Raw genomic sequence first — 22568 nt, 5'->3', positions numbered from 1 at the left:
GAAATGGGAGTTGTAGTCTCTCTCTGCCACATCTGTGGTAACCCCTCCCTCATGCTGGGAGCACTCACCTGGCAGTCCACCATCCCAGGCTGACAGTGCAGCGGTGCCTATGTATGCATGCGTGTCTGGATGTGCCAGCAGCACTAAGGGGCATGTTTTAGTGGCAGGGTGGGCTTAGAGGGATGGACTGTGACACATCTTCTGGCCGGGATGAACTGCCGTGGCGTGGGAGGTGCTGCATAGGGGGGGTGACGCGAGTCACTCGCCCTCCACGGCCAGTTCAGGGTAGCCCAGCAGGGGGAGGTTGGCCTTCAAGAAGACGAGCTGCTCGACCAACTCAGCATCCAGGCGTGAGCGCAGAGGAGTCACCACGTCCCCGGCCATGGAGAACAACCTCTTGCTCGAGACGCTGGTTGGCGGGCAAGAGAGAAACCGGACAGCAACGGACGCCAAGTCTGGCCAGACTTTGCGACGCGTTGCCCAAAAGGGGAACAGCTCGCTCTCCTCGTCTTCCGTCGCCTCCTCCAGGTACTGCAGAACAGTCTGCTCAGCACGGCTGGGGCAAGGGACAGGCTCCTCCCGTCTCCCCGGCATGAGACTAGCATAGCCCCTGAGCCACCGAGTGGTGGTTCGAGGTCGCACTGGCTGCTCTGCTGGTCCCACTGCCGGAGAAACCACGCCGCTGGACTGGGAAGAAGTGGAGGTGGTGGCAGTGCTGCTGCTGCTGCTGCTGCTGCTGCTGCTGCTGCTGCTGGTGGGATGCGCAGTGCCAGCCTGCGACCAAGACCCCTCCTCCTGGTCGTCTGCTGCACCACCTATCCCTAGCCTCCTTTCCTCTTCACGCTTCACGTGTTCGACCAGGAGGCCCCTCCACCTGGGCAGCTCGCCAGGAGGCACAGCGCTGCCCTTCATCCTTGGGTCACAAATGCATGCCAGGACATGCCATGCAGATGCGGCCCATGGTGTCTTGAGCCGCTCAACTACCCCAGTCCTCAACCGACCTGCCAGGGCAATCGCAACCCCAGTGGTCAGAGTGGTCTGGAGATTGCTCATTGCCTTCTCCAGGAGAATAGCAGTGGGCAAAGCCAGGCTCAGCGTGGCGGTCTGAGTACACAAGTCATTCGTAGCAGAATAGAACGGCTCTAGTACTAAGACCAGCTCGCGGATCACTGGCCAGTCATCATAGAGAGACTTGCACAGATCCAAGCAACCACGCGTCCCCAGGCTGTTGAGTGCTCCCTCTTGCTCATGCATGCGCCGGAGCAAGAGAAAGGTGGAGCTCCACCGGGTAGGAACATCCTGGGGGATTTGGTGTTCGGGCAGGCCCAGCTCGATCTGTCTGGCCTTGAGCTGGCGCCTTGCCTTTTCACTCCGGTGGAAGTGGCCCGCTACCTGGCGGCAACGCTCCACCAGGGCGGCCACGGGAGCAGCAGGATCCTGACCTAAACTACTAGAAGAGCCCCGAACACGCTGGTGCTCCTTGGCCTTCTTCGGCGCCTCCTTGAGGCCAAGCGCACCCTTCACTACGAGATTCAAGGTGTGCGCAGCGCAAGCGATGTTCACACCGTAAACCCGCCTAGCAGCCTTGGTGATGTTGGCTGCGTTGTCCGTCACCATGAAGCCCCGGCGGAGGGTTAGCTCCCCGGCCAGCCACGCCCCCACCTGCCGCTCCATGACGGCAGCCAACTCATCTGAAGTGTGGTCTGTGATCATCACCTCCACATGCAACACTGCCCAAGAAGGCGTGCATGCATGGGAGGAGCTGGATACAGCACCAGCAGCGCCAGATGTCCCCTCACCCCCATGCCCCCACCAATGGGCTGTCAGGGACATGAAGGCAGTGTGCAGCCCACTGCGGTTAGTCCAGATATCCGCAGTGAAATGCACACTGGTGTTTGGCCCAGCTGCACGCAGCTTGGCCAACACGGCCCCCCTGCACGCACGGTACAGGGAGGGGACCACCCTCCTGCTGAAAGTGGTCCTTGAGGGGATCTTGTACTCCGGAGAAAGCAGCTGGAGCAGACGCCGGAAGCCGACATTGTCGACAATGGAGAACGGCTGGTCATCAAGAGCGATCATCTCACCAATGGCCCGAGTCACGAGATGAGGCTTTGGATGATCAGACCGCTTCCCAAGAGATTGCACCCACTGATGATCGGTCAGCTTTTCCTGCCTGTGGGCAGGAGCCGCTGGCCGCTTGCTGCTGCTGTCACTACTACTGCTTCTGCTACCAGGTGAGGCACCGGGCCTACTGCCAGTGCCAGCAGAGGTCTCCACACCTGGGTGCCGCCGACGCATGTGCGACCACAGCCCCGAGGTTGTGAAGTGCATAGGGTCCTTGCCTCTGCTGACCAGTGCCTTGCAGTGGGTGCACACAGCATGGGTGGGATCACCAGGGCTAAGCTCAAAGTGATCCCAGACCACACTGCCAGACTCCCCAGCGACACGAGGTCGCTTTGTTGGTGGAACTTTTGCTGGTTCCTTCTCGGGCATACCACCACCGATGCCCTCAGCGCTGGCATGGGAAGGCCCAGGGGCAGGAGAAGATCTTCCCTCCTCCTGAGCCCCCTCAGATGCCAGACTGAGCCCCCCACCAACCCCCATAGTGACCGTTTGTGGGGTCCGCAAGGTGGATCTGGCTGGACTGCCAACCTCCTCCACCAGCACCACCTCCTCAGCTGCCACAGGAAGATCTTCTTCCCTGGTAATCTGGGAGGCCCCCCCCCCCCCTAAATCCTGCCTGGCCGCAGGCCCTGGCATAGGGCCAGGCTGACCCGAGAAGAAGTCAAGCCTGCGCGCCAAAGCAGGGCCGGGGGTGACTTGGGGAGTAGGCCCCTCTTGCCGCCCCCTGCCACGACCAGCTGTAGGGAAGACAAGCCTCCCACTTACTTGCGCCCTCCCTTTTCCTGCTGTCCTCCCAACCATTGCTTTTTAAAACTTTTTTAAAAATTTCAAAATGTGAAGAAGGGGTAGTTGTCTCAGGGGGCAGCAGATATACTAGAGGGCCAGAAAAACAGTGGATGTGCTGCGGTGCCGGTGACTTTACAATGCCTCCTTGCTTAAGGCTTGTTGTTGTTGGCACAAATGCTGTTGCTGCAAGATCCCAGTCAGAAGTTGCCGACGCCGTGCAATGAATGTGTATCACACGACACAGTCAGTCAGTCACAGAGGGACTGGGAGACAGTGGGAGTTACTTGATGCGCGATACAACAGAAGCAGGCTGTGCAACAAAAAATATATAAAAATTAAAAATTAAGATACTAGCTCAGCTGCTGTGCTGTGCACAGGTGCAGGAGGAGTTATTTAAGGCTGGAGCCTTGCGCACACAGTGTGCAGTGCACTTAGTCAGAAGTGAAAGCAAGTTTAGTTATATTATCTTTCTCTGACTGTTGGTCACTTTGAATGGAATGGACTGGAGAATTTATTTGTTGCAAGTAACTTGTGTTGTTGTTACTAATGTATCGAACGCACTCTACCACAGGGGAAAGTTACTCTCTCTGTGGTCTGAAAGTAACACACAGTTACAAAAATGTTTCAAAAAATTATCTCTGTGTCAATTACACAGGCAAACAAGATGGAAAAGTAACTGTGGGCAGACTAGGCCCTTAAAAAATATTTCTGCAAAATACACAAAAGCAGCAACAGAAATATAAAGTTGCAGCACTACTAGGCCAGGCCACTCTCACAGTCTACTGCTACTCTACAGTTGAACCTCCTCCTAATAGCTAGCTACCGGGGAAGGTTACACACAATCCCTAGTTATTTAGAACCCTATTTATTTAAAACACTATTTAAAACCCAATCTTACAACTATCACAACACTTTAAAACCCTATTTATTTAAAACACTATTTATTTAAAACCCAATCTTACAACTATCACACAACACTTATAGAGAAAAGTGAAAACCCCAAAAACCTAAAAACAGGGAAAAATTAATAAACCCCAAACGCACAGTTAAAGGAACGGAACACTACAGATTAGAACGCCGTGTGTGACGTGCGTGTGTCTGTGTGTTGTGTGCGTGTGTAAAATATAAATGGCTGGGCCAATCTCACTCAGGTGTAGGCTTCTCCAACGCCGGGTCTCTGGCGTCCACCTCTGAGGGTCTGGTCTGGTGGTCACACAGGCGGGCCTGGAGTGAGGGCAGGCAGGCAGGCAGGCAGGCAGGCAGGGACAGGCAGCAGTGACTCTCCGCAGAAAAAAATTGCCCAAAAAAGTGGTTTGGCAAAAAATAGGGTGGGGGGATTCAAAAGGAGAAAAAAAACCCCTCCTTTCCCACCAAGGGCTGCAGGCTGGCAATGCTTGCAGGCAGTCAGATGTTTAAAAAAAAAAAAAAAATCTAAAATCTATTCCTCTTCTCTTCACAAAAAAGGATTTTAAAAAATGGGAAGAGGTTTGCTCTGCAAGGAAGAGGTTTCCTTTCCTTAAAAAAAATCTCCCCCTCTTCTAGCCCCAACAATGATTAAAAAATGAGCAGAGGGTTTGCCTCTGCAAGGCAGAGGTTTCTTTAAAAAAAAAAAATCTCACCCTCTTTTAATCCAAAAATGGATTAAAAATTGAAAAGTGGTTTGCCCCTGAAAGGAAGAGGTTTCCTTAAAAAAAAAAAATTCTCCCCCTCTTCTAGCCCCAACAAGGATTTAAAAATGAGCAGTGGGAAACCTCTGCAAGGCAGAGGTTTCTTTAAAAAAAATTTCCACCCTCTTCTCTCTTTATTTTAAAAATTGCTTAAATAAAGCAGAAAACCAACCAACAAGGCAGAGCACTGGGGTAAATGCAGAAAAACAGCACCCACAAAAATCCAAAATCAAAATGGAGGCAAGACTTACTAAGCAAGGCAGCAGATCTCTCTCTTGTGTCTCTTCTCCCACACAAGGCAGCAGAAAGGAAGAAAATGGCTACTGGTGGCCCCTTAAATACCCTCCTGCAAAGCCCTCCAAAAATCACCCCCACCCTTGACCCTACCTCCACCTGTACCTGGCCAATGGGAGGGTGTGATTTACTATCCAAACCTTATTTGGTCATTTTCCTCTGCAGGTAGGAACTTTTATTTTCAATGGAGGTGAATGGGAAAATTTTTTTGCATTGAAGTCAATGGAGAAAAAAAGGCGGGAAATTCAAAGAGCTGTCAGAATGAAAATGGAGGGGGAAGAAGAAGGCAATTCTGCAGCCACAAAATGGAGGCTGCAGACATGCCCACGGAGGTCCGAATCACCCGAATTTTTTTTCACGAAATTGGGGTGATTCGGATCGGGCACAGAACATTTCGGAGGTCCTCATGGGTGATTCGGATCGGCTCCGAATCACCCGAAATTCGTTGTTTCGGGCACAGAACGATCTGTGCCCGAAACGAAATGCACATCCCTATACAAGACATCATTATACACGATCATCCCCTCCTTAGAGTGCACCAACACTTCACACATCATACTCTGAGATCATACAAAATCATCCTCTGGGTAGCTGTTCCCAAGCTTATATATCAATTCATCAAATCCCTTCCTACCCAGAGTACCATCTTGTCCCTGGAAAACTACAGTTTGTCCATCCACATACATCATGGCTAGTATCTCTTTATCCACCACTCATTCTTATTCTATGTCCAGTCCTCATGGGGCAAAGTGGGTAGGGACTGCAAATCTTCCTTCCACGGGTCAAAGGCAAAGGATGTGGATGGTTTGCCAAGGGAATTTGGAAAGCAGGGACCGCCCTCAATTGAGCTGCATGCCTGGCAATGGAATCAGCAAAGGCATTCCCTTGCGCTATAGGGTCTTGCCCACCCTGATGTCCCTTGCAATGCATAACTGCCACAGCTGTGTGCTGAACTGCCTGTAGCAACTGAGCAATCAGGGTTCTATATATAACAAGCGTTACCAGTTCTGCCAGTTGGGCACTTGTTCCAGGGGGCAGTGGGGTGGCCTCAAGAACAGAGGATGAGGTGACCATAGCATAGCCTGCCCTTCTCTTCCTATTAGCATAAAGCTGCCTCCATTCATAGTTTATTCCTTGAAGGGGTAAATCTTTCAAGTCACTGTGAGCAGAATAGTTCAAATCTAAGACTTCTGTGTATACATGGCTCTCAACAGGTTCCATACCCTCTAACGGTAGATAAGTAGCAGGGTACACAATTAATAAAACAACAACAAGCAAATAGAATAATACCCAAAGTCATTACAACCATCAGTGAACACTAGCATGAGAAGCAGTTCTTGGGGTGATGCTAATAGTATCTGTACAGGAGAAACATTAAATAATTTCCTTCTGAAAACCAACATGGAAAATAATAAGTTACACCAGGATATCATGTACATCTGCACATTTATTTTTTACACAGTTATTTTGTTAAGTCCTAATAACAACATAATAACAACACTCCTCCTCAATCAGAGCACAGGCTCCCCCTTGTTGGACAGTGAGCATTCTGAAAACGTTTCGGTTTTGTAACACCATTTTAGATAAAGACTGGACCTCTGCTTGCAGGTCCAGCAGCATACTCAAAGTATCATTAGATGATTTCTCAACTTCCTGGGAAATGTTGATGATTGCTCTTTCCAGTTCAATCACCCCTAGACCGGGTAAGATTGCCCTCCAGGCTTTATGAAACCCTGTGTTTCGCACTAATGTCTTAATGTCTCTTCTTGCCCGATGCAGAAAGCTCCCCAAGTTCAATACCTTGTAGGCATTCATATGTTGATGTACCTCTACCTAGGGACCAAATAGGATGGGGCACAGAGACCCTTCCACTCAGGAGGTAGCGCTTCGTATGCTGCTCGGCCACAAAGCCAATACCTTCCTGGTTCATTCAGGATAGGTGTCAGAAAGTTGCCTGATCCATATCTCTGTCCTCTCAACTTCTTCTCTCCATGATTGAGGGATGTTTTATATCGGTCATTCAGGCTAAAGCCCCCTGAGTTACCTGCCATCCCCCCATACCAAACACTGGTCAGGGAGTGTTCTCTGTGGTAGGCACAGGTGATACTGAGCCATAAACGCCCCAAAAGGGGGCACCCCAGATGCACGTGTCATCCCTGCATGTTTCATTTTCAGTAACTGTCTTGTTCACACGTAGAGACTGGCTAGCAGTAGGTGTTGGGGACACTGTCCAAACAGGCTCAGGTGGCAAATCCGGTATCAAGTCTCTGCGCCAGTTCCTGTACATACACCCACTGTGTATCATCCCCCCTCACTGTCAAGTCAATGTCATTCGTGACACTTGAAATAGGAACTGCCCATAGAACACTTCAAAAGGGGCAAAAGGGTCGGACGTGCACGAAATAGAGCCAAAAGCAATGCTCTAATCCAGTACCAATTAAGCTCCAAAGCCAAACGTATCAAGTGTGTCTTTCAAAACTCGTTCATCCAGGTGTTCCACACCAAGCAAGGCTGTTTGATACTTCAAATCACGACATGAATGCCTGCTCCCTGTGTTGACAACCACAACCTATCCCCTCCCCCCTTCTTTGAACACAACCGGGTGTTAAGGATCAACTTGGGGTCTACAAAAGGCTGGGGTCGTCGAACAGGTAGAGTCACCATCTCTCATGGGGAACGAGAGGCACCAAGTATAGTGGGTATAGGCTTCTCAGGGCACGGATATATGCAAGGCCGTACTCTGGATAACTGATGTATATAGGCCTTCCTCAGATATTTGGCATCAAATCAGATATATGGCATCATCAACTACAGCACTCCGGGATGCATGAGGATCAGGAACAAGAAACCTGCATCATGGCCATTCCCTCGAACCCAAGACAGGGCAGCCAATGGACGTTCTGTCATCATTGGCCTGGACTGGGAATATAGATGGGGAACCCCCCTTTCAGGCAGCCACTGTTGCTGATGATGGTTAGCCTGGCCTGTCACACTGCTGTCCTTCTGGGTCAGGACTGCTGTCCTCTGGAGGCTCCCTTCCCTTTCACTTGACCATTGCCTTGGCCTCCAACAGAAAGACATTCCTCTCGGGAAAGATAGTTCAAGACAACCCTGCTTATTTTAGGAAGAAAAGATAGATTCATGAATTTCCAATCCCCCCCCCCTTTCCTTGGGTAGGGACAGCATGCTGAGACTGAGTTCCTGAACAGCCCAATACAATAAACAAATAAATAAACCTGAGGCTATTTTTAAATTTGATCTTTTAGCACATTCTTTCCAGCTTATGTTTTTGTTTTCCTGCTTGCCCTCTTTCTTCTTTCCCCCAAAGTCCAAAACAGGGGATAGTGTCCTCATTTGGGGCTTATGATAAAAGGCTTCACCCAATGAGCAATCCTGGAAAACAACAACGATGTCCACATTCTTCCCAGCTTATGGGAAAACATCAAAATCTGACAGGTCAAACATAGTCTTATCACTCGAGAGGCCACAACAGAAATTCCAGTGCTTGAATGTCACAAAGGCCCTTTGGGTGGAACCAACACTCCCATTCCCCCATAGCCTCATAGAGTCTCTCTTATATCCAGCTGTTCTTCTGAAAAGTCCAAAGCAGTGTACTACATAAGTCTTATTTCTGTACACAATAATCCTTTAAGAAAAGCAATTTAAGTGGCTGGTCCAGTGTCACCCAGCAAGTGTCATGGTCATATGAGGATCCGAACTCAGGTCTCCCCTTCTCAGCCCAGCACCCTAACCTCCACGCTGGCTGCCTACATACTCACAGATTTTTGTCAGGGTAATCAATCTCCATCCAGTGTATCTGACTTCGATTGTCAGTAACATCTGGCCTTTGGGATTTTCACTATCCCCATCTAAGCCACGAGTAGATAGTGTTCCAGCTCTCCATCAAGGGGGGATGGTGCACACACATCGAGTCTCCCATTCATATGCAACCAGGGCAGACCCTGCTTAGCTATGGGGACAAGTCATGCTTGCTACCACAAAACCAGCTCTCCTCTTCAGCCTCATCACTAGCAAGCTTGGTAGGGCTACAATATCCTCATAAAAACCTATAGAAAAGAAACAGTCCTTACCCAGTCCAAGCAAAAATAATATTGTTGAAATAGGATTAAAACCCCCTACGTGAGGTCTAGAGTCTCATGAAACAAACAGGCTTCCTTATTAAAAGATATTATCAAGAAAAATGTCCATAGTCTTGTCGAGGAGCGAAGCCTGTGATAAACACAGTTATTATCTAATCTCTAGTCAGGAGCTATGAAAACAGGGTACGGATTGTACGACAACACACAAAAACATGATCCCTTTCAAACTGGGAGGTTTTCCAAATAATATGCAAACCAGTCCTTTGGAACTCCCTTCCACTTGCAGGAGTGGCAAAACAAAATTCCTTTCACCAAATCTCATGTCTAGGATCTGGAATTCCAAGATCCAGCTACTGTGAAGGCAAAGCAGGGCTGGCAGTAGGACAAATTTGTAAATTTTGAAGCCTCAGACCCATTGATAATACTCTCAGTTTATATCAAAAACAGCAGAAACATTTCATACATATTGCAAAGATATAAAACAATAACTCCATTAGACTATTTAACTTAAAATCCTTCTCCTTCACTTACAACAACAAGTGACTGTTCAGAGACCTTCCTTCTCACTCAGTATTTGGAGTGAGGAGACTCCACATTAGAAACACTTTACCATATACAGCCCATACAAAAGAAAAACCAAACAAAATTAGAGCCCCCTCTTTCCCTTTCATAAAGACATACCGGCTTGTGTAGGTTTGAGTGTTTACGCATACACTCAAGCAATTTCAAGCAATTACCATCAATCAATTTCATTATAACCATAGGCTATACAGAAAACATTGCAAAGAAAACTAAAAATATACGTTTATACAAGCTTTCCCCCTTTCCCTCAAGAAAGAATTACAGGCTTGTAATAACTACAGTGTAAAATCTCATCTGGCAAAAAAACAAAAACACAATTGCATCTGAGTAACAAGAAGGACACACGCAATCTGACATTGGGAGAATGGAGTGGACAGAACTCGCCGTTTCCCCCCCCTGCATACATATGCAACCCAGCCTCTTAGCAGCATTCCCCCCCCCTTTTTTTTTTACAAAAGGAGGAAGACCCACAAGAAGGAAAACTGTCATCCAGAACCCGTTTCTGGCCAGGACTGGGGTGCTGTGAAAGTTCCCTCTGTAGCTAAGACCATGGCTAATTATTCCAAATAATTTTGGAACTCAATCCCAGGGCAAGTAATGTTCTGTAACAATTCACAGAAATTATAGCAAATCACCAAAACATTTCCACATACTTATCAGTACCAAGATGAATGGCAGAATATGCTCTGTATTTCAACAAAATGTGGAATCCCACACAGAACTTAACAGAAACAAAGTTCACACACCCACAGCTCCCCTGGAATTAACACCAGACGCAGTTAACTTTTAGACAAAGTTTTGAAGGGAGGCAGATAAGTTCGCACATTAGAGATACAATCAAATACCATTCTAGAAACATAACAAAATGAACAACTACATACTGTAGACTGCAGTTAAACAAAATAAAACTGTGGTTTCATTTAACATTTAATAAAATGTTAATTCATTCAAGCAGGTTTACCCATGAGCAAATTAACCAGTCAAGCGGAACACAAGAAGAATCCCCAGAAAACGCAGTCATTAGCAAAATGGTCTATAAATCAACATTCCTCAAAACACTGTTGCGTATACCATTCAAGACAAAACCTCTCCTCTTGACCACAGTGTCTATAAATCTCTAACATGCCACTTCATACATTCCATTCAGTTTAAATAAAAACTTCCCTTTTGTCCTCCAAACTTCAAACCACATAGCAATACATTCCATACAAAATTCCTTTTCTCACAAACCTTTCTCTTTCCTAAGCAGTGCTTGATAACAGCAGAATAAGTGAAGAAAGAGCCGTTTTCATATTACTCCAAATGAACAACAGCGGCTGCGCTTTCACCCTTGCCCCCTTCTTTCCCAGCGTCTTTCCCAGCTAAAGCAACAACAGCGGCTGTTTGGCCTTGAATAACAGACAGCATGATTACAGCAAAACACAGTCATCCATCTCCTCTCTTAATTTCATCCCATAAACCTCTGAACATATACTGGTAAACAAACTTCCCAGGCAGAATAGAATAATCTGCCGATAGTAAAACACACAGGGGGGGATCATTACAGTGGGCTGGCAGGTACCTTGCCAAAAGCGACCAATGTGGTCTTCCAGAACCCACAACCCTTCATGTCTCAAGACCACAACTCCACAAAACCCTGAGCATATTGATGCTCCTCATATCTACCCGTCTGGCTACAAAACAAAAGCAGCTGCAAAATATTTCAGTAGTCCATGGACAAAAACTTCTTCCTCAACGGGTGGCCGCCCGTAAGAACCTGCCAGTTCTCTAAAACACATTCCAACGGGGTACATGACTCCCCTCTCAACTTGCTCTGAGCATTCCCCAGCACTATGTGGGGCTTGGACTTCAACCAGTGAGTGGGACTTAAACCAAGTGGGACTCTAAACCACCTTGTGCACATGGACTATGTCCAGGCGTGCACAACACTCACCCCAATCCTTGAAACCTCAATCCTTGCAACCTTTCAACCTTGCAACCTGGGACTCTAACCCCTGAGCGCTTCTTCCCATTCCACCGGCCTGACTGCACCCAATGATCTGCCTCTCTGGACTCCTCACACTTGTGGTGGCCACTCGGGGGCTGCTCTGCCTGTGAAAAAGGACCCGGGAAACTTCCCAGCAGCCGGCTTGCCTTTTCACCCAGCGAGAGCCCCGGAGGGGACGCACTGCCCAGTTAATCGCACCCCATATCCGAGTTACGGCACCACTTGATGTATTAGGGTAGACTTGACCCAGTAGGGGAGGTTCGTTTCTGGGCAGATGGAGTCAATAATCAGCCCAGATGAGAGGACTTTAAGACCAAAGGTTTATTCTGCCTTAAGTACAGAGGTGCTGCCTTGGCTAATGCCAATGTGCAGGACAAGAATTATTTCAAACAGCAATACCTTTATACAAGAAAAATGCCAAAGTCATCTACACAGGAAAACAGCATGTTGATGCCAAGATGCCTGACCAAGGCCAAGAAACAAACTATAAACACGTATGCAGGCAGACAGTCAGCCTCCCCTTCGTTATCTTTCAGCACTAGCAGGTTACTTTGACTCTCTAAGGGAAAGGGAAAGTACCAGTACACAGTAATAGGAACTACTGACAAAGCTCTTCTTGCTGTGTTTGAGACTTAGCTAATGGTGTTGCTTATGTCAGTCTGTGCACTTCTATATCTAATTTACCATACATCAGGATCAGGGGAAAGCCTGTCATGTGAACAAACTAGGGATGTGCACGAACCTGTTCAGCAGGCCTTTTAAGGGGCTGCCACTTTAAGGGCAGGAGAGGGTGCACTTACCCTTCCCCCTGCTTTCCCCCTGCCTGTCATTTTCCATAAAAGCCTTCAGGGCAGTAGCGTACCTCCCTGCTGCCCCTTCCCCCTCTTTGGATGGAAGTGGCCGGAAGTACCGGGTACACATGCAATGGATGCACAGCGAGGGTCTTCTCATGAGGAGCCACGTCATGGTGTCTCACGATCAGGTAAATGGGGTTAGCGAAGCGCGTGCTCCGCTAAGCTCGTTTAAAGGCAGGGGTATTTATGGAGGATTGCTGTCAGGAGCCGCACATCTCCCATTGCAGCACATTACCGGGAAAAACCAATTGTCATGAACTGATAGCCCGGCTAACCCTACAGGATTTACAACCCCATGAAAGTAAACAGAAAGCGGCAACAAAACTGGATGAAGGAAAATAAAAGGCTGACAAAGAAAACAATAAATGAATAAAGTCCCCTGAACTGAAACTAGGTACCCCCCTCTAACAATAACTGAGTAATAAGTGGAAGGAAAAGACGAAACAAGCGAAGGACACAGAACAAGGAATTAAGGGAACAATGCAGGGAAGTACAGACAAGACAAACTGGAACACGGAAAAGGCGAGTCCTCCTGCTCTGATTCTTCTGATTCTGAAGTCTGATCCATGACACCAATCTAGGCTCCCTTAACCCTATTTCTTCTGGTCATGGGAATAGCCTCACTGATGTCTAATGCCACAAAGCAAACTCCCTCTACATCTGCAGACGATTCTATATCCATATTTAATAGAACTTCCTTTAACAAAAGAAAGTTCTGTTCAAGCGATACGTGTGGCAAAGAAGTGATTCTATTCCGCCCATATCGCGTCTGCAAGTTCATGTCCAGTAGAGTTGTGAAGGGGCTAGAGTGTGCCCCTTCCCCCTTGAATCAGTACTTGGAACCAACAATTACTCGCAGTGATGTTTTAATGGGTTTTTTGTGTGTGGACAAAATCTCTTGTATCTGGGCCAATTGAGATTCAAACCCCACAATTGTTATAGTGTCTGATGCCAAGGTGTCCAGCAGCATCTCTTCTTGTGTGATGACTGGATCAGTTTCAGTTCTTGACTCCTGAGGATGTGGAAAGGTTGCTTGGAATGGTGAGGCCTACCACCTGCCTTCATCCTTGCTTGACGTGGTTTATACTATCTAGCAGGGAGGCTATTGTAGAGGGCCTGGTAGAGATATAAATGCTTCTCTGAGGGAGGGCAGGATGCCTCCTTGTCTTAAGAAGGCAATCATTAGACCACTTCTGAAGAAGTCTGCCTTGGATCCCTCAGAGTTAAGCAACTACAGGTCTGGCTCCAACCTTCCATGGCTGGTCAAGGTAACTGAGAGGGTGGTGGCCTCCCCAGCTCCTTGCGGTCTTGGCGGAAACTGATTATCTAGACCAATTTCAAACTGGCTTTTGGGCAGCCTTGGGCAGCCTGATGGATGATCTCCAATTGGGAATTGACAAAGGGCGTGTGACTCTGTTGGTCCTTTTAGATCTCTCAGCAGCCTTCAATACAATTGACCATAGTATCCTTCTGGAACGTCTGAGGGGATTGCGGGGGTGAGAGGCACTGATTTGCAGTGGTTCCGCTCCTGCCTCATGGGCAGATTCCAGTTGGTGTCTCTTGGAGACTGTTGTTCTTCAAAATCTGAACTTCCGTATGATGTCCCTCAGGGCTTCATATTGTCTCCAATGTTGTTTAGCATCTACATGAAACTGCTGGGAGAAATCATCAGGAAATTTAGTGCAGGGTGTTATCAATATGTTGATGACACCCACATCTATGTCTCCATGTCAACATCATCAAGAGAAGGCATAAGCTCCCTAAATGCCTGCCTGGGGGCAGTAATGGGCTGGATGAGGGATAACAAACTGGGGCTAAATCCAGATAAGATGGAAGTACTTATTGTGTGGGGTCAGAACTCGGGAGAAGATTTTGATCTGCCAGTTCTGGATGGGGTCACGCTCCCCCGGAAGGAACAGGTTAGGTACACAGTCTGGAGGTGCTTCTGGATCTGAACCTCTTCCTGTTGTCCCAGGTTGAGGCAGTGGTCAGAGGTGCTTTCTATCAGCTTTGGCTGATACACCATCCACATCCAATTCTTGAGATGAACTACCTCAAAACAGTGGTACATATGCTGGTAACCTCTAGGCTGGACTACTGAAACACACTCTATGTGGGGCTGCCTTTGTACATAGTTCGGAAACTGCAGTTGGTACAGAATGTGGTGGCCAGGTTGGTCTCTGGGTCATCTAGAAGAGACCATATTACTCCTGTGTTGAAAGAGCTACACTGGTTGCCAATAGGTTTCCGGGCAAACACAAGGTGCTGGTTATTACCTATTAAGCCCTAAACAGCTTAGGCCCTGGGTATTTAAGAGAACATCTTCTTCACCATGAGCCCCGTTGCCCATTCAAATCATCTGGAGAGGTTTGTCTACAGTTGCCACTGGCTCATCTGGTGGGTACTCGGGGATGGGCCTTTTCCGTTGCTGCCCATGGGCTTTGGAATGTGCTCCCTGTGGAAATCAGAGCCTCCCCATCTCTGGCAACTTTTTAAAAGGCACTGAAGACATATTTATTCACCCAGGCTTTTAAGTAGATTTATAGTTTTAATACTTTTAATGTTGGGTTTTAGATTATTTTAATGTTAATGATTTTAATGTTTAAATTATTTTAATTGTAAAATGCCCAGAGATGCAAGTTTTGGGTGGTATAGAAATAGCAGTTTGAGGTTCAAAACAGATACGATGTGGAAGATCTGTTACTGGATGTCCCAGTTTCTCCCCCCGCCTTTAAATCCGTCACAAAGGGCTCCAACTTTTATTAGAGCAATAGAACAGTAATGGGAGGACTTTATCCTGGCATCAATTTCCACATTGGAATCATACACACACACACCCCTCACTGCAGAAATAAGACTTCTATTGCTAATCTCTGCCACGATGAACCTTTTACAGTTTTTTTTAAAAACTGAAAAACACTATATACATTTATTTATTCTTAATAAAAATAATCTGTCTTTTTTCCTCAGCAAGACTTTGGGGACATTTAAATCAGATGAAAGATGCAGGGGGAAAGATTAACTATCCCCAACCTCATAACTGCTGCTGCAGCTGCTTTAAACAAAACAAAACAGATCACAAATCTCCCTCTTTGACCCCCATAAATGCCCATTGTGTGTGTCCATCTCTACAATCCAGCAGCTGCACATGCACCGCTTGCCAAGTCCAGCTCTGAGCCCCCGGAAGCCCGGCAATGCTGTTTCTGGCAGCTGCCTATCCCAGACCCGATGACCCAAGAAGTGGTGGAGTGATCTTGGCTGCGAGGGAGGCCAGGAGGGAGTGGCGTCTCAAAGATCACAGTCAAGTATTAACTGTGGGCGAAGGGGAGCACACTGTGATCTGGATGCCCAGCTGAACCACACACCATTTCAGCGGCCCTGTCTTGTGGGTCAGGTAAGAGCCGGTGGCAGTCCCTGACATTGCCCTTGCCAGCATGCCCCGTAGGAGCAAAAACGTGCCTCTGAGAGAAGCACGGGCGAGATAGTCTGAAGGCAGCTGCAGAGGAAGTACTCTGAGCACTCTTTGTGGGAGGGCAAAGATTGACTGCAGCTGAGGGCATGTGTGTGTGTGTGTGTGTTGAAGGGTGAATCTGAGAAACCAGGATACCTCTCACACAGGTGCACTCAGTAGAGATCCGACTGGCTGCCGCTTCCAGTGGGAGGATGCTTGGGGTAGCAAATCCTGTTCTGTTGCCTGGTATGATGTGGCAAGGCCCTGAATTGTTCTTGGACCATTGTGAGGAGAGGGGAGCATTTGGGTTACCTCTACATAACGGCCAAGGGGGCAAGAGAGGGAGTTGGAGTTCATTTCTTGCTGACAAAGGAAGGTGAGGTAAGGGTACCCTTTTAACCATTGTCATAGGTATAATTCAGATAGAGGGATTTAGCAAGCCCATTAGTACTAAGGGCAGATGAGGTATTGAGTACTGAGCTGGGAAATCCAGGCTCAGACTCCCAGTCAGCTCTGAGGCTCACTGGAAGTCCTTGAAAGAGTCACTCTCTTGCTGTCTGACATTTCCTCACAGGGTTGATGGGAGTGCTGAATTGCAGCTCTGAGTCCTTGGAAGAAGGATGAGTTACTAATGTGGCAAAGCAGTGATACAATAAGAAACCAGAGTTGCAGCACAGTGCTGTGTGATAGAGTGGTCAGAAAGCTGGATCAGGAGGATGGTGGCCCTGTTTAAACTCTCCACTCCTCCATGAAGCTCAGTGGGCGACCATGGGCCAGTCATCCTCTCACTCTCTTAACTACCTTGCAAGGTCACTGGGAGGATAAAAAGGTGGGGGAACTCTGTACTCTGCTTTGAGTTCCTTTGAGGAAGGGCAGGATTTTTTAAAAAAGTAATGTACACCGTTGGTTCCTTGCCCACTTTATCTTTACAACAACCGTATGAGGTAGGCTAACTTGAGCCATTGGGCTTTATGGGGAATTGAACCCAGACCTCTTCAGTCCTAGTACAACAATCTAATGACAAGCCACTCTAGCTCTCCAGTGTCGAGATAATGTTTTCTTTTCCTGCTATAAGCATCCTCATATATGTGTCCCCGATACTGACGTTAATACCACTGCTATGGTATTAAAGTTATTACTAATATGGTCATTACTAGCAGTATGATGTTGTGAAGGAGGGGGCTAGGTCATGGCTTCCTTGGGATGGTGTGGATTCATAATTATGAAGGCAGATTACAGATGTTTTGCCAGTTGCTTGATGAATAGCTGACCTGACTTGGTTGCTGTGTATTGTGTGAAATGGCGGTGCAAAGTCACTTCCACACTGTGTGTGTGTGTGTGTGTGTACACAGGGCACACATACTAAAATCGTAGTGTGTGTGAGAGAGGGAAACAATTGTGTGTGTGTTTTGAAGAGATGCACAGATAACAGATCTAGTTGTTGGCCCTGGTTTCTGCCATTGTCTACTCTTTAAAGAATGTTCACATGCACAGGCACACACACCACATGGTGACCTGAGGTACTGCAGAATAAGGGGGGGGCAGGGAGGACTGGAGGTGGTCAGCAGCCACCTCATCCTGCTTCTTGCCAACTTGGAGGCCCTCTTTGCAAAGGTCCTGCTCGGATGGCAGCGATGGGGACATCTTGCTGTTGGCTCAGTAATCTGCTGTCTGAGGCAACTGCCACACCTTGTCTCATCGAAGGGTCACTGCTGTGCACGCACACACACCCCTCTGCTGGGAAATGGCAGAAGTGTGACTCTTCCTGTGTAATGATTCACTGCTTCATAAGATGTGAGGGTTCACCTTCTGTTTCAAGGAAGTCACCCTACAAGTTGCCCTCGATGGTTGTGGAGCAGAGCTGCTATTGATGCTCTTGTGTGCACAGCCTGCACAGCTTTGGTGCCGTGGTGCCTGCCCTGATTCTGTGCCCAGGAATCTTTCAAATCTCTGTAGTGCATTCAGTTCAGTCTCTAATATTGGGGCATAATCTGAAACGCACTTTGATTTGTGCATTTGGAAGGCAGATCTGGCCACAGTTACCCACGCCTTAGTCATGCCACAGCTGGATTACTGCAATGCACTCTATGTGGGGCTGCCCTTGAAGAATATTTGGAAACTGCAGCTAGTGCAAAACACAGCAGCTAGGATTTTATCTGGTATTGCCTGCTGGGATGATATTACACCCATTTTGAAAGAGCTACATTGGTTACCATTTTGTTTCTGGGTCCAATTCAAAGTGCTAGTTCTGACCTTTTAAAGCCCTTAACTCTTTGGGCCCTGGCTACCTGAGGGACTGCCTATTCCCAAGAGTTGCTGCCCGCTTGATAAGGTCATTAGAGGGGGCTCTGCTCTGCATGCCAACAATAAGGGAGGTCCAGCTGCTGTGCATGTGGGACAGGGCCTTCTCAGTTATTGCCCCCAGGTGTTGGAATGCTCTCCCAGTGGCTATCCACTCCTCAGTCTCCATCACAGTTTCTGGAAAGCTAGTAAAATGTTGGCTTTTTACCCAGGCTTTTAGATGTGTGTGTTTTTGTTGCTGCTGCTGCTGCTGCTTCTTTGTATTTTATGGTTATATTGTGTGTATTTTAAAACTTTTAATTAGATTTCAATTTTTATATTATTATTTATTACATTTATAGCCCACTCTTCCTCCTAGGAGCCCAGAGCAGTGTACATGGTTATGTTTGTCCTCACAACAACCCTGCGAGGTTAGGCTGAGAGAGATGCAATTGGCCCAGAATCAGCCAATGATTCATGGCTGAATGGGGATTTGAACTTGGGTCTCCCTGGTCCTAGTCCAACACTCTAACCACTAGACCCCACTGACCCCTATTCCATGTGAATATTGTGTAATTTTTATAGTCTTAAATTGTGTTAAATGTTTTGTAAACTGCCTTAAGATTGTTTTTAATGAGGGGCAGTATAGAAATTTAACAATAAATAAATAAAATTTGTCCCCTCTGTTATGCCAGGATCTGCCCTTAGCTGGTCTCCAGTTGTCAGGGAAGCATGCCCTCAATCACATCCTCCTAAGAAAAGTCAGGCCATGCAGGATGAGAGCTAATCGGATACTTTATTGTATTTATGATGATAAAACCTTAAAAACACAAGATCATACATCATATAACCATATCGTGAAAGCAGAAAAGATAATTAAAAGACCTGTGCAGTATTGAAAATATTGAGGCTATTCTCACGGCCGCGCGGAACTGGGCTAAGGGAGGCCTGCCTGGTTCTGCACGGCCGTGTGCTGCAACGGGAGCTGTGCGGCTCCCAGCAGCAAGCCTTCAAAAACACGCCCCCCCGCCCTTAAGCCAGGTTAATGGAACAAGCACTCTGTCAACCTGGCTTTTCCACTTGTGAGCGTGGCTCCGCACCGCAGCAACTCGTGAGAAGACCCCCCCAACCAGGAGGCTTCATCAAGCCTCCCGGCCTCAGGGGTCTCCTCAGGATGCCCTGTACCCTCACATGGGGCATCCTGGGACTTCCAGGGGCCAGGCTGCCCCCAATCCCCACTGCCCCTACCGTCTCCATGATGGAGCCAGGAATCGTGTGGGTTGCCGATCCATCCACCCAGGAATGGCTCCCAGCTCGTGTGCAGGGAAAGAGGGCTGAGCCCACTCGCCCTGCCGAACCCAGTTAGGCTCCACACATCGGTAGTGTGTAGAGCCTCGTTATCTAACAAAGCCTTCTTCCGATTTGTTAAAAGGCTGGCAAAACAGTGGAGTGGAATCAGGAATGGTTTCAAGAAATAGATATTATGTCCAGAGAAGCAAATGCAGACCACTTTGCAGTGCTCCTGCTGCTGGCTGTTCGTTAGTCCCACCTCTACTTCAGGACTGGAATACAAGTAACTAAAGCCCCATTGGAAAGCTGGCCTGGGTCAAGGAATGGATTGACCCAAAACACCACAATGGGTAGACCCAGAGCCTGGGGTCTACCATTGAAAAGGACCTCTCCTATGTCTGGGCCAATCGGGCCCCTGTCATTTATAGCATGTGGATTGGAGCCCATCCAGAAGATCTCAATTAGGGCTGTGCATGAACCACGGTTTGAACTGTGGTTTGAGCACCTGTGGGGAGTAGGGATGTGCGAACCGGTTCGAACTCGAACCAGTTCAAATTTGAACCAGGGTGGTTTGATGGTTTGAATTCGAACCAACGAAAACCAAACAACCCAAAGTGACTAGAACAGTAGAAAAAGGAGTACTCAAACCATCAACTTAACTCCCACAATTAATTTATCTAGTAGACATATTGGAGCCAAAGTGGCTTGCACACTAAACATAACCAAGTACATCAAAATGTAACAAGGAGTCTTCCCCCAGATGTATAGTACAGCTTCACATATAGGAAGAACCAGTTCTTATCCTGTAGAGCTGTTGGTCCACAGTAGAGATACTAATCCCATGGAATCCAGTGGGGAGGATGTTCCTCTTCATAATATGATAATGTGGTAATACATCTCCTTCTCCATCCATTCCAAGTGGAGACAATATGCGTAATGTAATCATACACTTTCAGGACCAAATCCATGTGTAATACGCCAAATAATATATCATATTACAGACTTTCTGGATATTAATCTGTTTCATAACTGTTTGTTATTTCTTCAGATCTGCCATTCTAAGTATAAGCAATGCATGCTTTCATTCTAATACCGGCCTTATCTCACCACGGTGTTTAGACTAATACGCCTGTGGAGACATGCTTACAACCTCTAGGTACTCCCTTCCTTTTTAAACTGATCCCCAATTAAGCACGTGGAGCTCTAATGACCCACAACTGCGTTCTTTTACTCAATAAATCAATTAAGTAGCTTCTTCTTTCTCTCCTGATTCTGTAAAAACCATGATTACAGCATTCATTGATATTCCAAAATAAATTATATGCATTCATCTTATTTCTAATGTTCTCCCAAAAAACACGAAAGATCTTGATTCGTGTTGAGGCCACTAATATGTGTCTTAAACAGGTGTATGAAGAATGCCTCTTTCCTTAATAATGTTGTATTCATATCTTCATGGCTAAATCTTCGTGGTGTGTATTTAAAAATGATTAAAAATAAATAAATTCTTCACATGTATGACTCTTTTCTAAAAAATGGGCAACTATGGGTGACTCACAAAGACCTGTCCTCCTCACCCTAGATTTATGCTCCAAGATTCTAGATCTCACTTTATGTATGCTCTTACCTATATATAGTTTAGGGCATGCACATTTAAGTGCATACACCACTCCCTTGGTATCGCATGTGGCAAAAAAGTCCAAGTTTCTTATACTCCCTGTATTGGGATCTATTATACTAATTGTGCGTTCTGCTTGAGCACAAACTGAACATCTCCCACACGGATAAAAACCTCTTAATCCTGTGTTTTGATCTCCTTTCTCCAGGGAGTCTGCCCTTGTCAAGAAGCTGCCTAAATTCCTAGTCCTCCTATAAGCAAGGGGGGGGGGATTACTGTAACCTTCTATCCCCGAAACTAAATGCCAATGTTTTAAGATCACGTGTTGAATCTGATAAGAGAGAGGAGTGAACTCTGTGGTCCATATTACTCTGTTTTTCTTTTCCCTTATCTTACTCTTCAATAAATCCTGTCTTCTATATTTAGCTGTCTGGCGTGCTCCTCAGGGTACCCCCGTTCTTGCAGCTGTCTGGCCAAAGTAGCCGCTTCTGAAGAAATCACTCAGAACACTTCAGAAACAACAAAACCCAGTACCCCATGGGTTAGCAACCTATGGGGGTGGTTAGCACCCTCTGTTCACTACACCACCACTCACTCTGGGCCATCCCAGCACCCCACAAGTGGCTTTAAGGTTTTTCTCCATAGGGAAGAATGGAGGTTTCAGCAGCCCCATAACTGCCCTTGTGGGGGTGCTGGAGTGGCCCAGAGCAAAGGTGCTAACCCATGGGGTACTGGGTTTTGTTGTTTCTGAAGTGTTCTGAGTGTAGATTCTTTGGTAGCATATAAGGTTTTCAGTGACAAACCATGAATCCACTCTCATTGCTAACCTTAAAAACACATAAACTTCAAAAATCACTTAAAAATCAACCCTTTGCCCAATTCCTTTCAAACAATTTTGATAGCTTCCTGGCCCCCCTTGGGAACTACCACCCACCACACTCTGCTCTAGGCCACCCCTTTGCCCCCGATGTGAAGCTATACATTTGCTGACACCTCCATGCTTCTTTATGGAGAAAAACCTTAAAGACGCGTAAACTTCAAAAATCACTTAAAAACCAGCCTTTTGCCCAATTCCTTTCAAATAATTCTGATAGCTTCCTTGCCCACCTTGGGAACTACCACCCACCACACTTCATTCTAGGACACCCCTTTCCGCCCGACGTGAAGCTATACATTTGCTGCAATCCTCATTATACCCAATGAGGAATTCCAAAATAATTTTCAAATTCACCAATAATCAGAGGAGTGTCCGATTGCCTTAGAGCTTTTCAGGTGGTAGGCACCCCTGAGTGTCTACCACTCACCCCACTTTTGTGCCCCTAGGTGCTCCAAAATAGGGGATATGGGCTGGTTCGGGTCGCATTATACCCTATGAGAAAAATAATTGAAAATATTTCAAATATTCATAAAAAATCATAGGGGTGTCTGATTGCTTCAGAGTTTGTGTGGTTGTTGGAACCCATGGGTGCTCCACAATAGGGAATAATGGGCTGGTTCGAGTTCCATTTAACCCTATGAGAAAAAATAATAATAAT

The 22568-nt window shown here is 47.0% G+C and overlaps 1 protein-coding gene and 1 long non-coding RNA gene across 4 annotated transcripts in view; one reads left to right on the top strand and one right to left on the bottom strand.

Annotated features, from left to right (window-relative positions):
* LOC128347289 (uncharacterized) overlaps positions 1-10881 on the bottom strand; it is a 75925-nt gene extending 65044 nt beyond the window's left edge. Inside the window, exon 1 of the long non-coding RNA XR_008317483.1 lies at positions 10784-10881. This is a non-coding gene — a long non-coding RNA (uncharacterized LOC128347289). The remainder of the gene's footprint in view (positions 1-10783) is intronic.
* Positions 10882-15670: 4789 nt separating this feature from the next.
* The window catches only part of SLC26A6 (solute carrier family 26 member 6), a 47357-nt gene continuing 40459 nt past the window's right edge, over positions 15671-22568 (top strand). The window contains exon 1 of one of the 3 annotated variants that reach the window (XM_053301698.1): positions 15671-15788. The gene's annotated coding sequence lies outside the window, so the exon portion shown is untranslated. Of the gene's footprint in view, positions 15789-16139; positions 16227-22568 lie in introns of those variants that run through there. The other 2 variants (XM_053301699.1, XM_053301700.1) reach the window with 2 other exon arrangements.

This window comes from Hemicordylus capensis, chromosome 2 (assembly GCF_027244095.1).
Source record: "Hemicordylus capensis ecotype Gifberg chromosome 2, rHemCap1.1.pri, whole genome shotgun sequence".
Lineage (NCBI taxonomy): Eukaryota > Metazoa > Chordata > Lepidosauria > Squamata > Cordylidae > Hemicordylus > Hemicordylus capensis.
The sequence above is the reverse complement of the archived record's forward strand: the minus strand, read 5'-3'. Positions and strand labels throughout refer to the sequence as shown.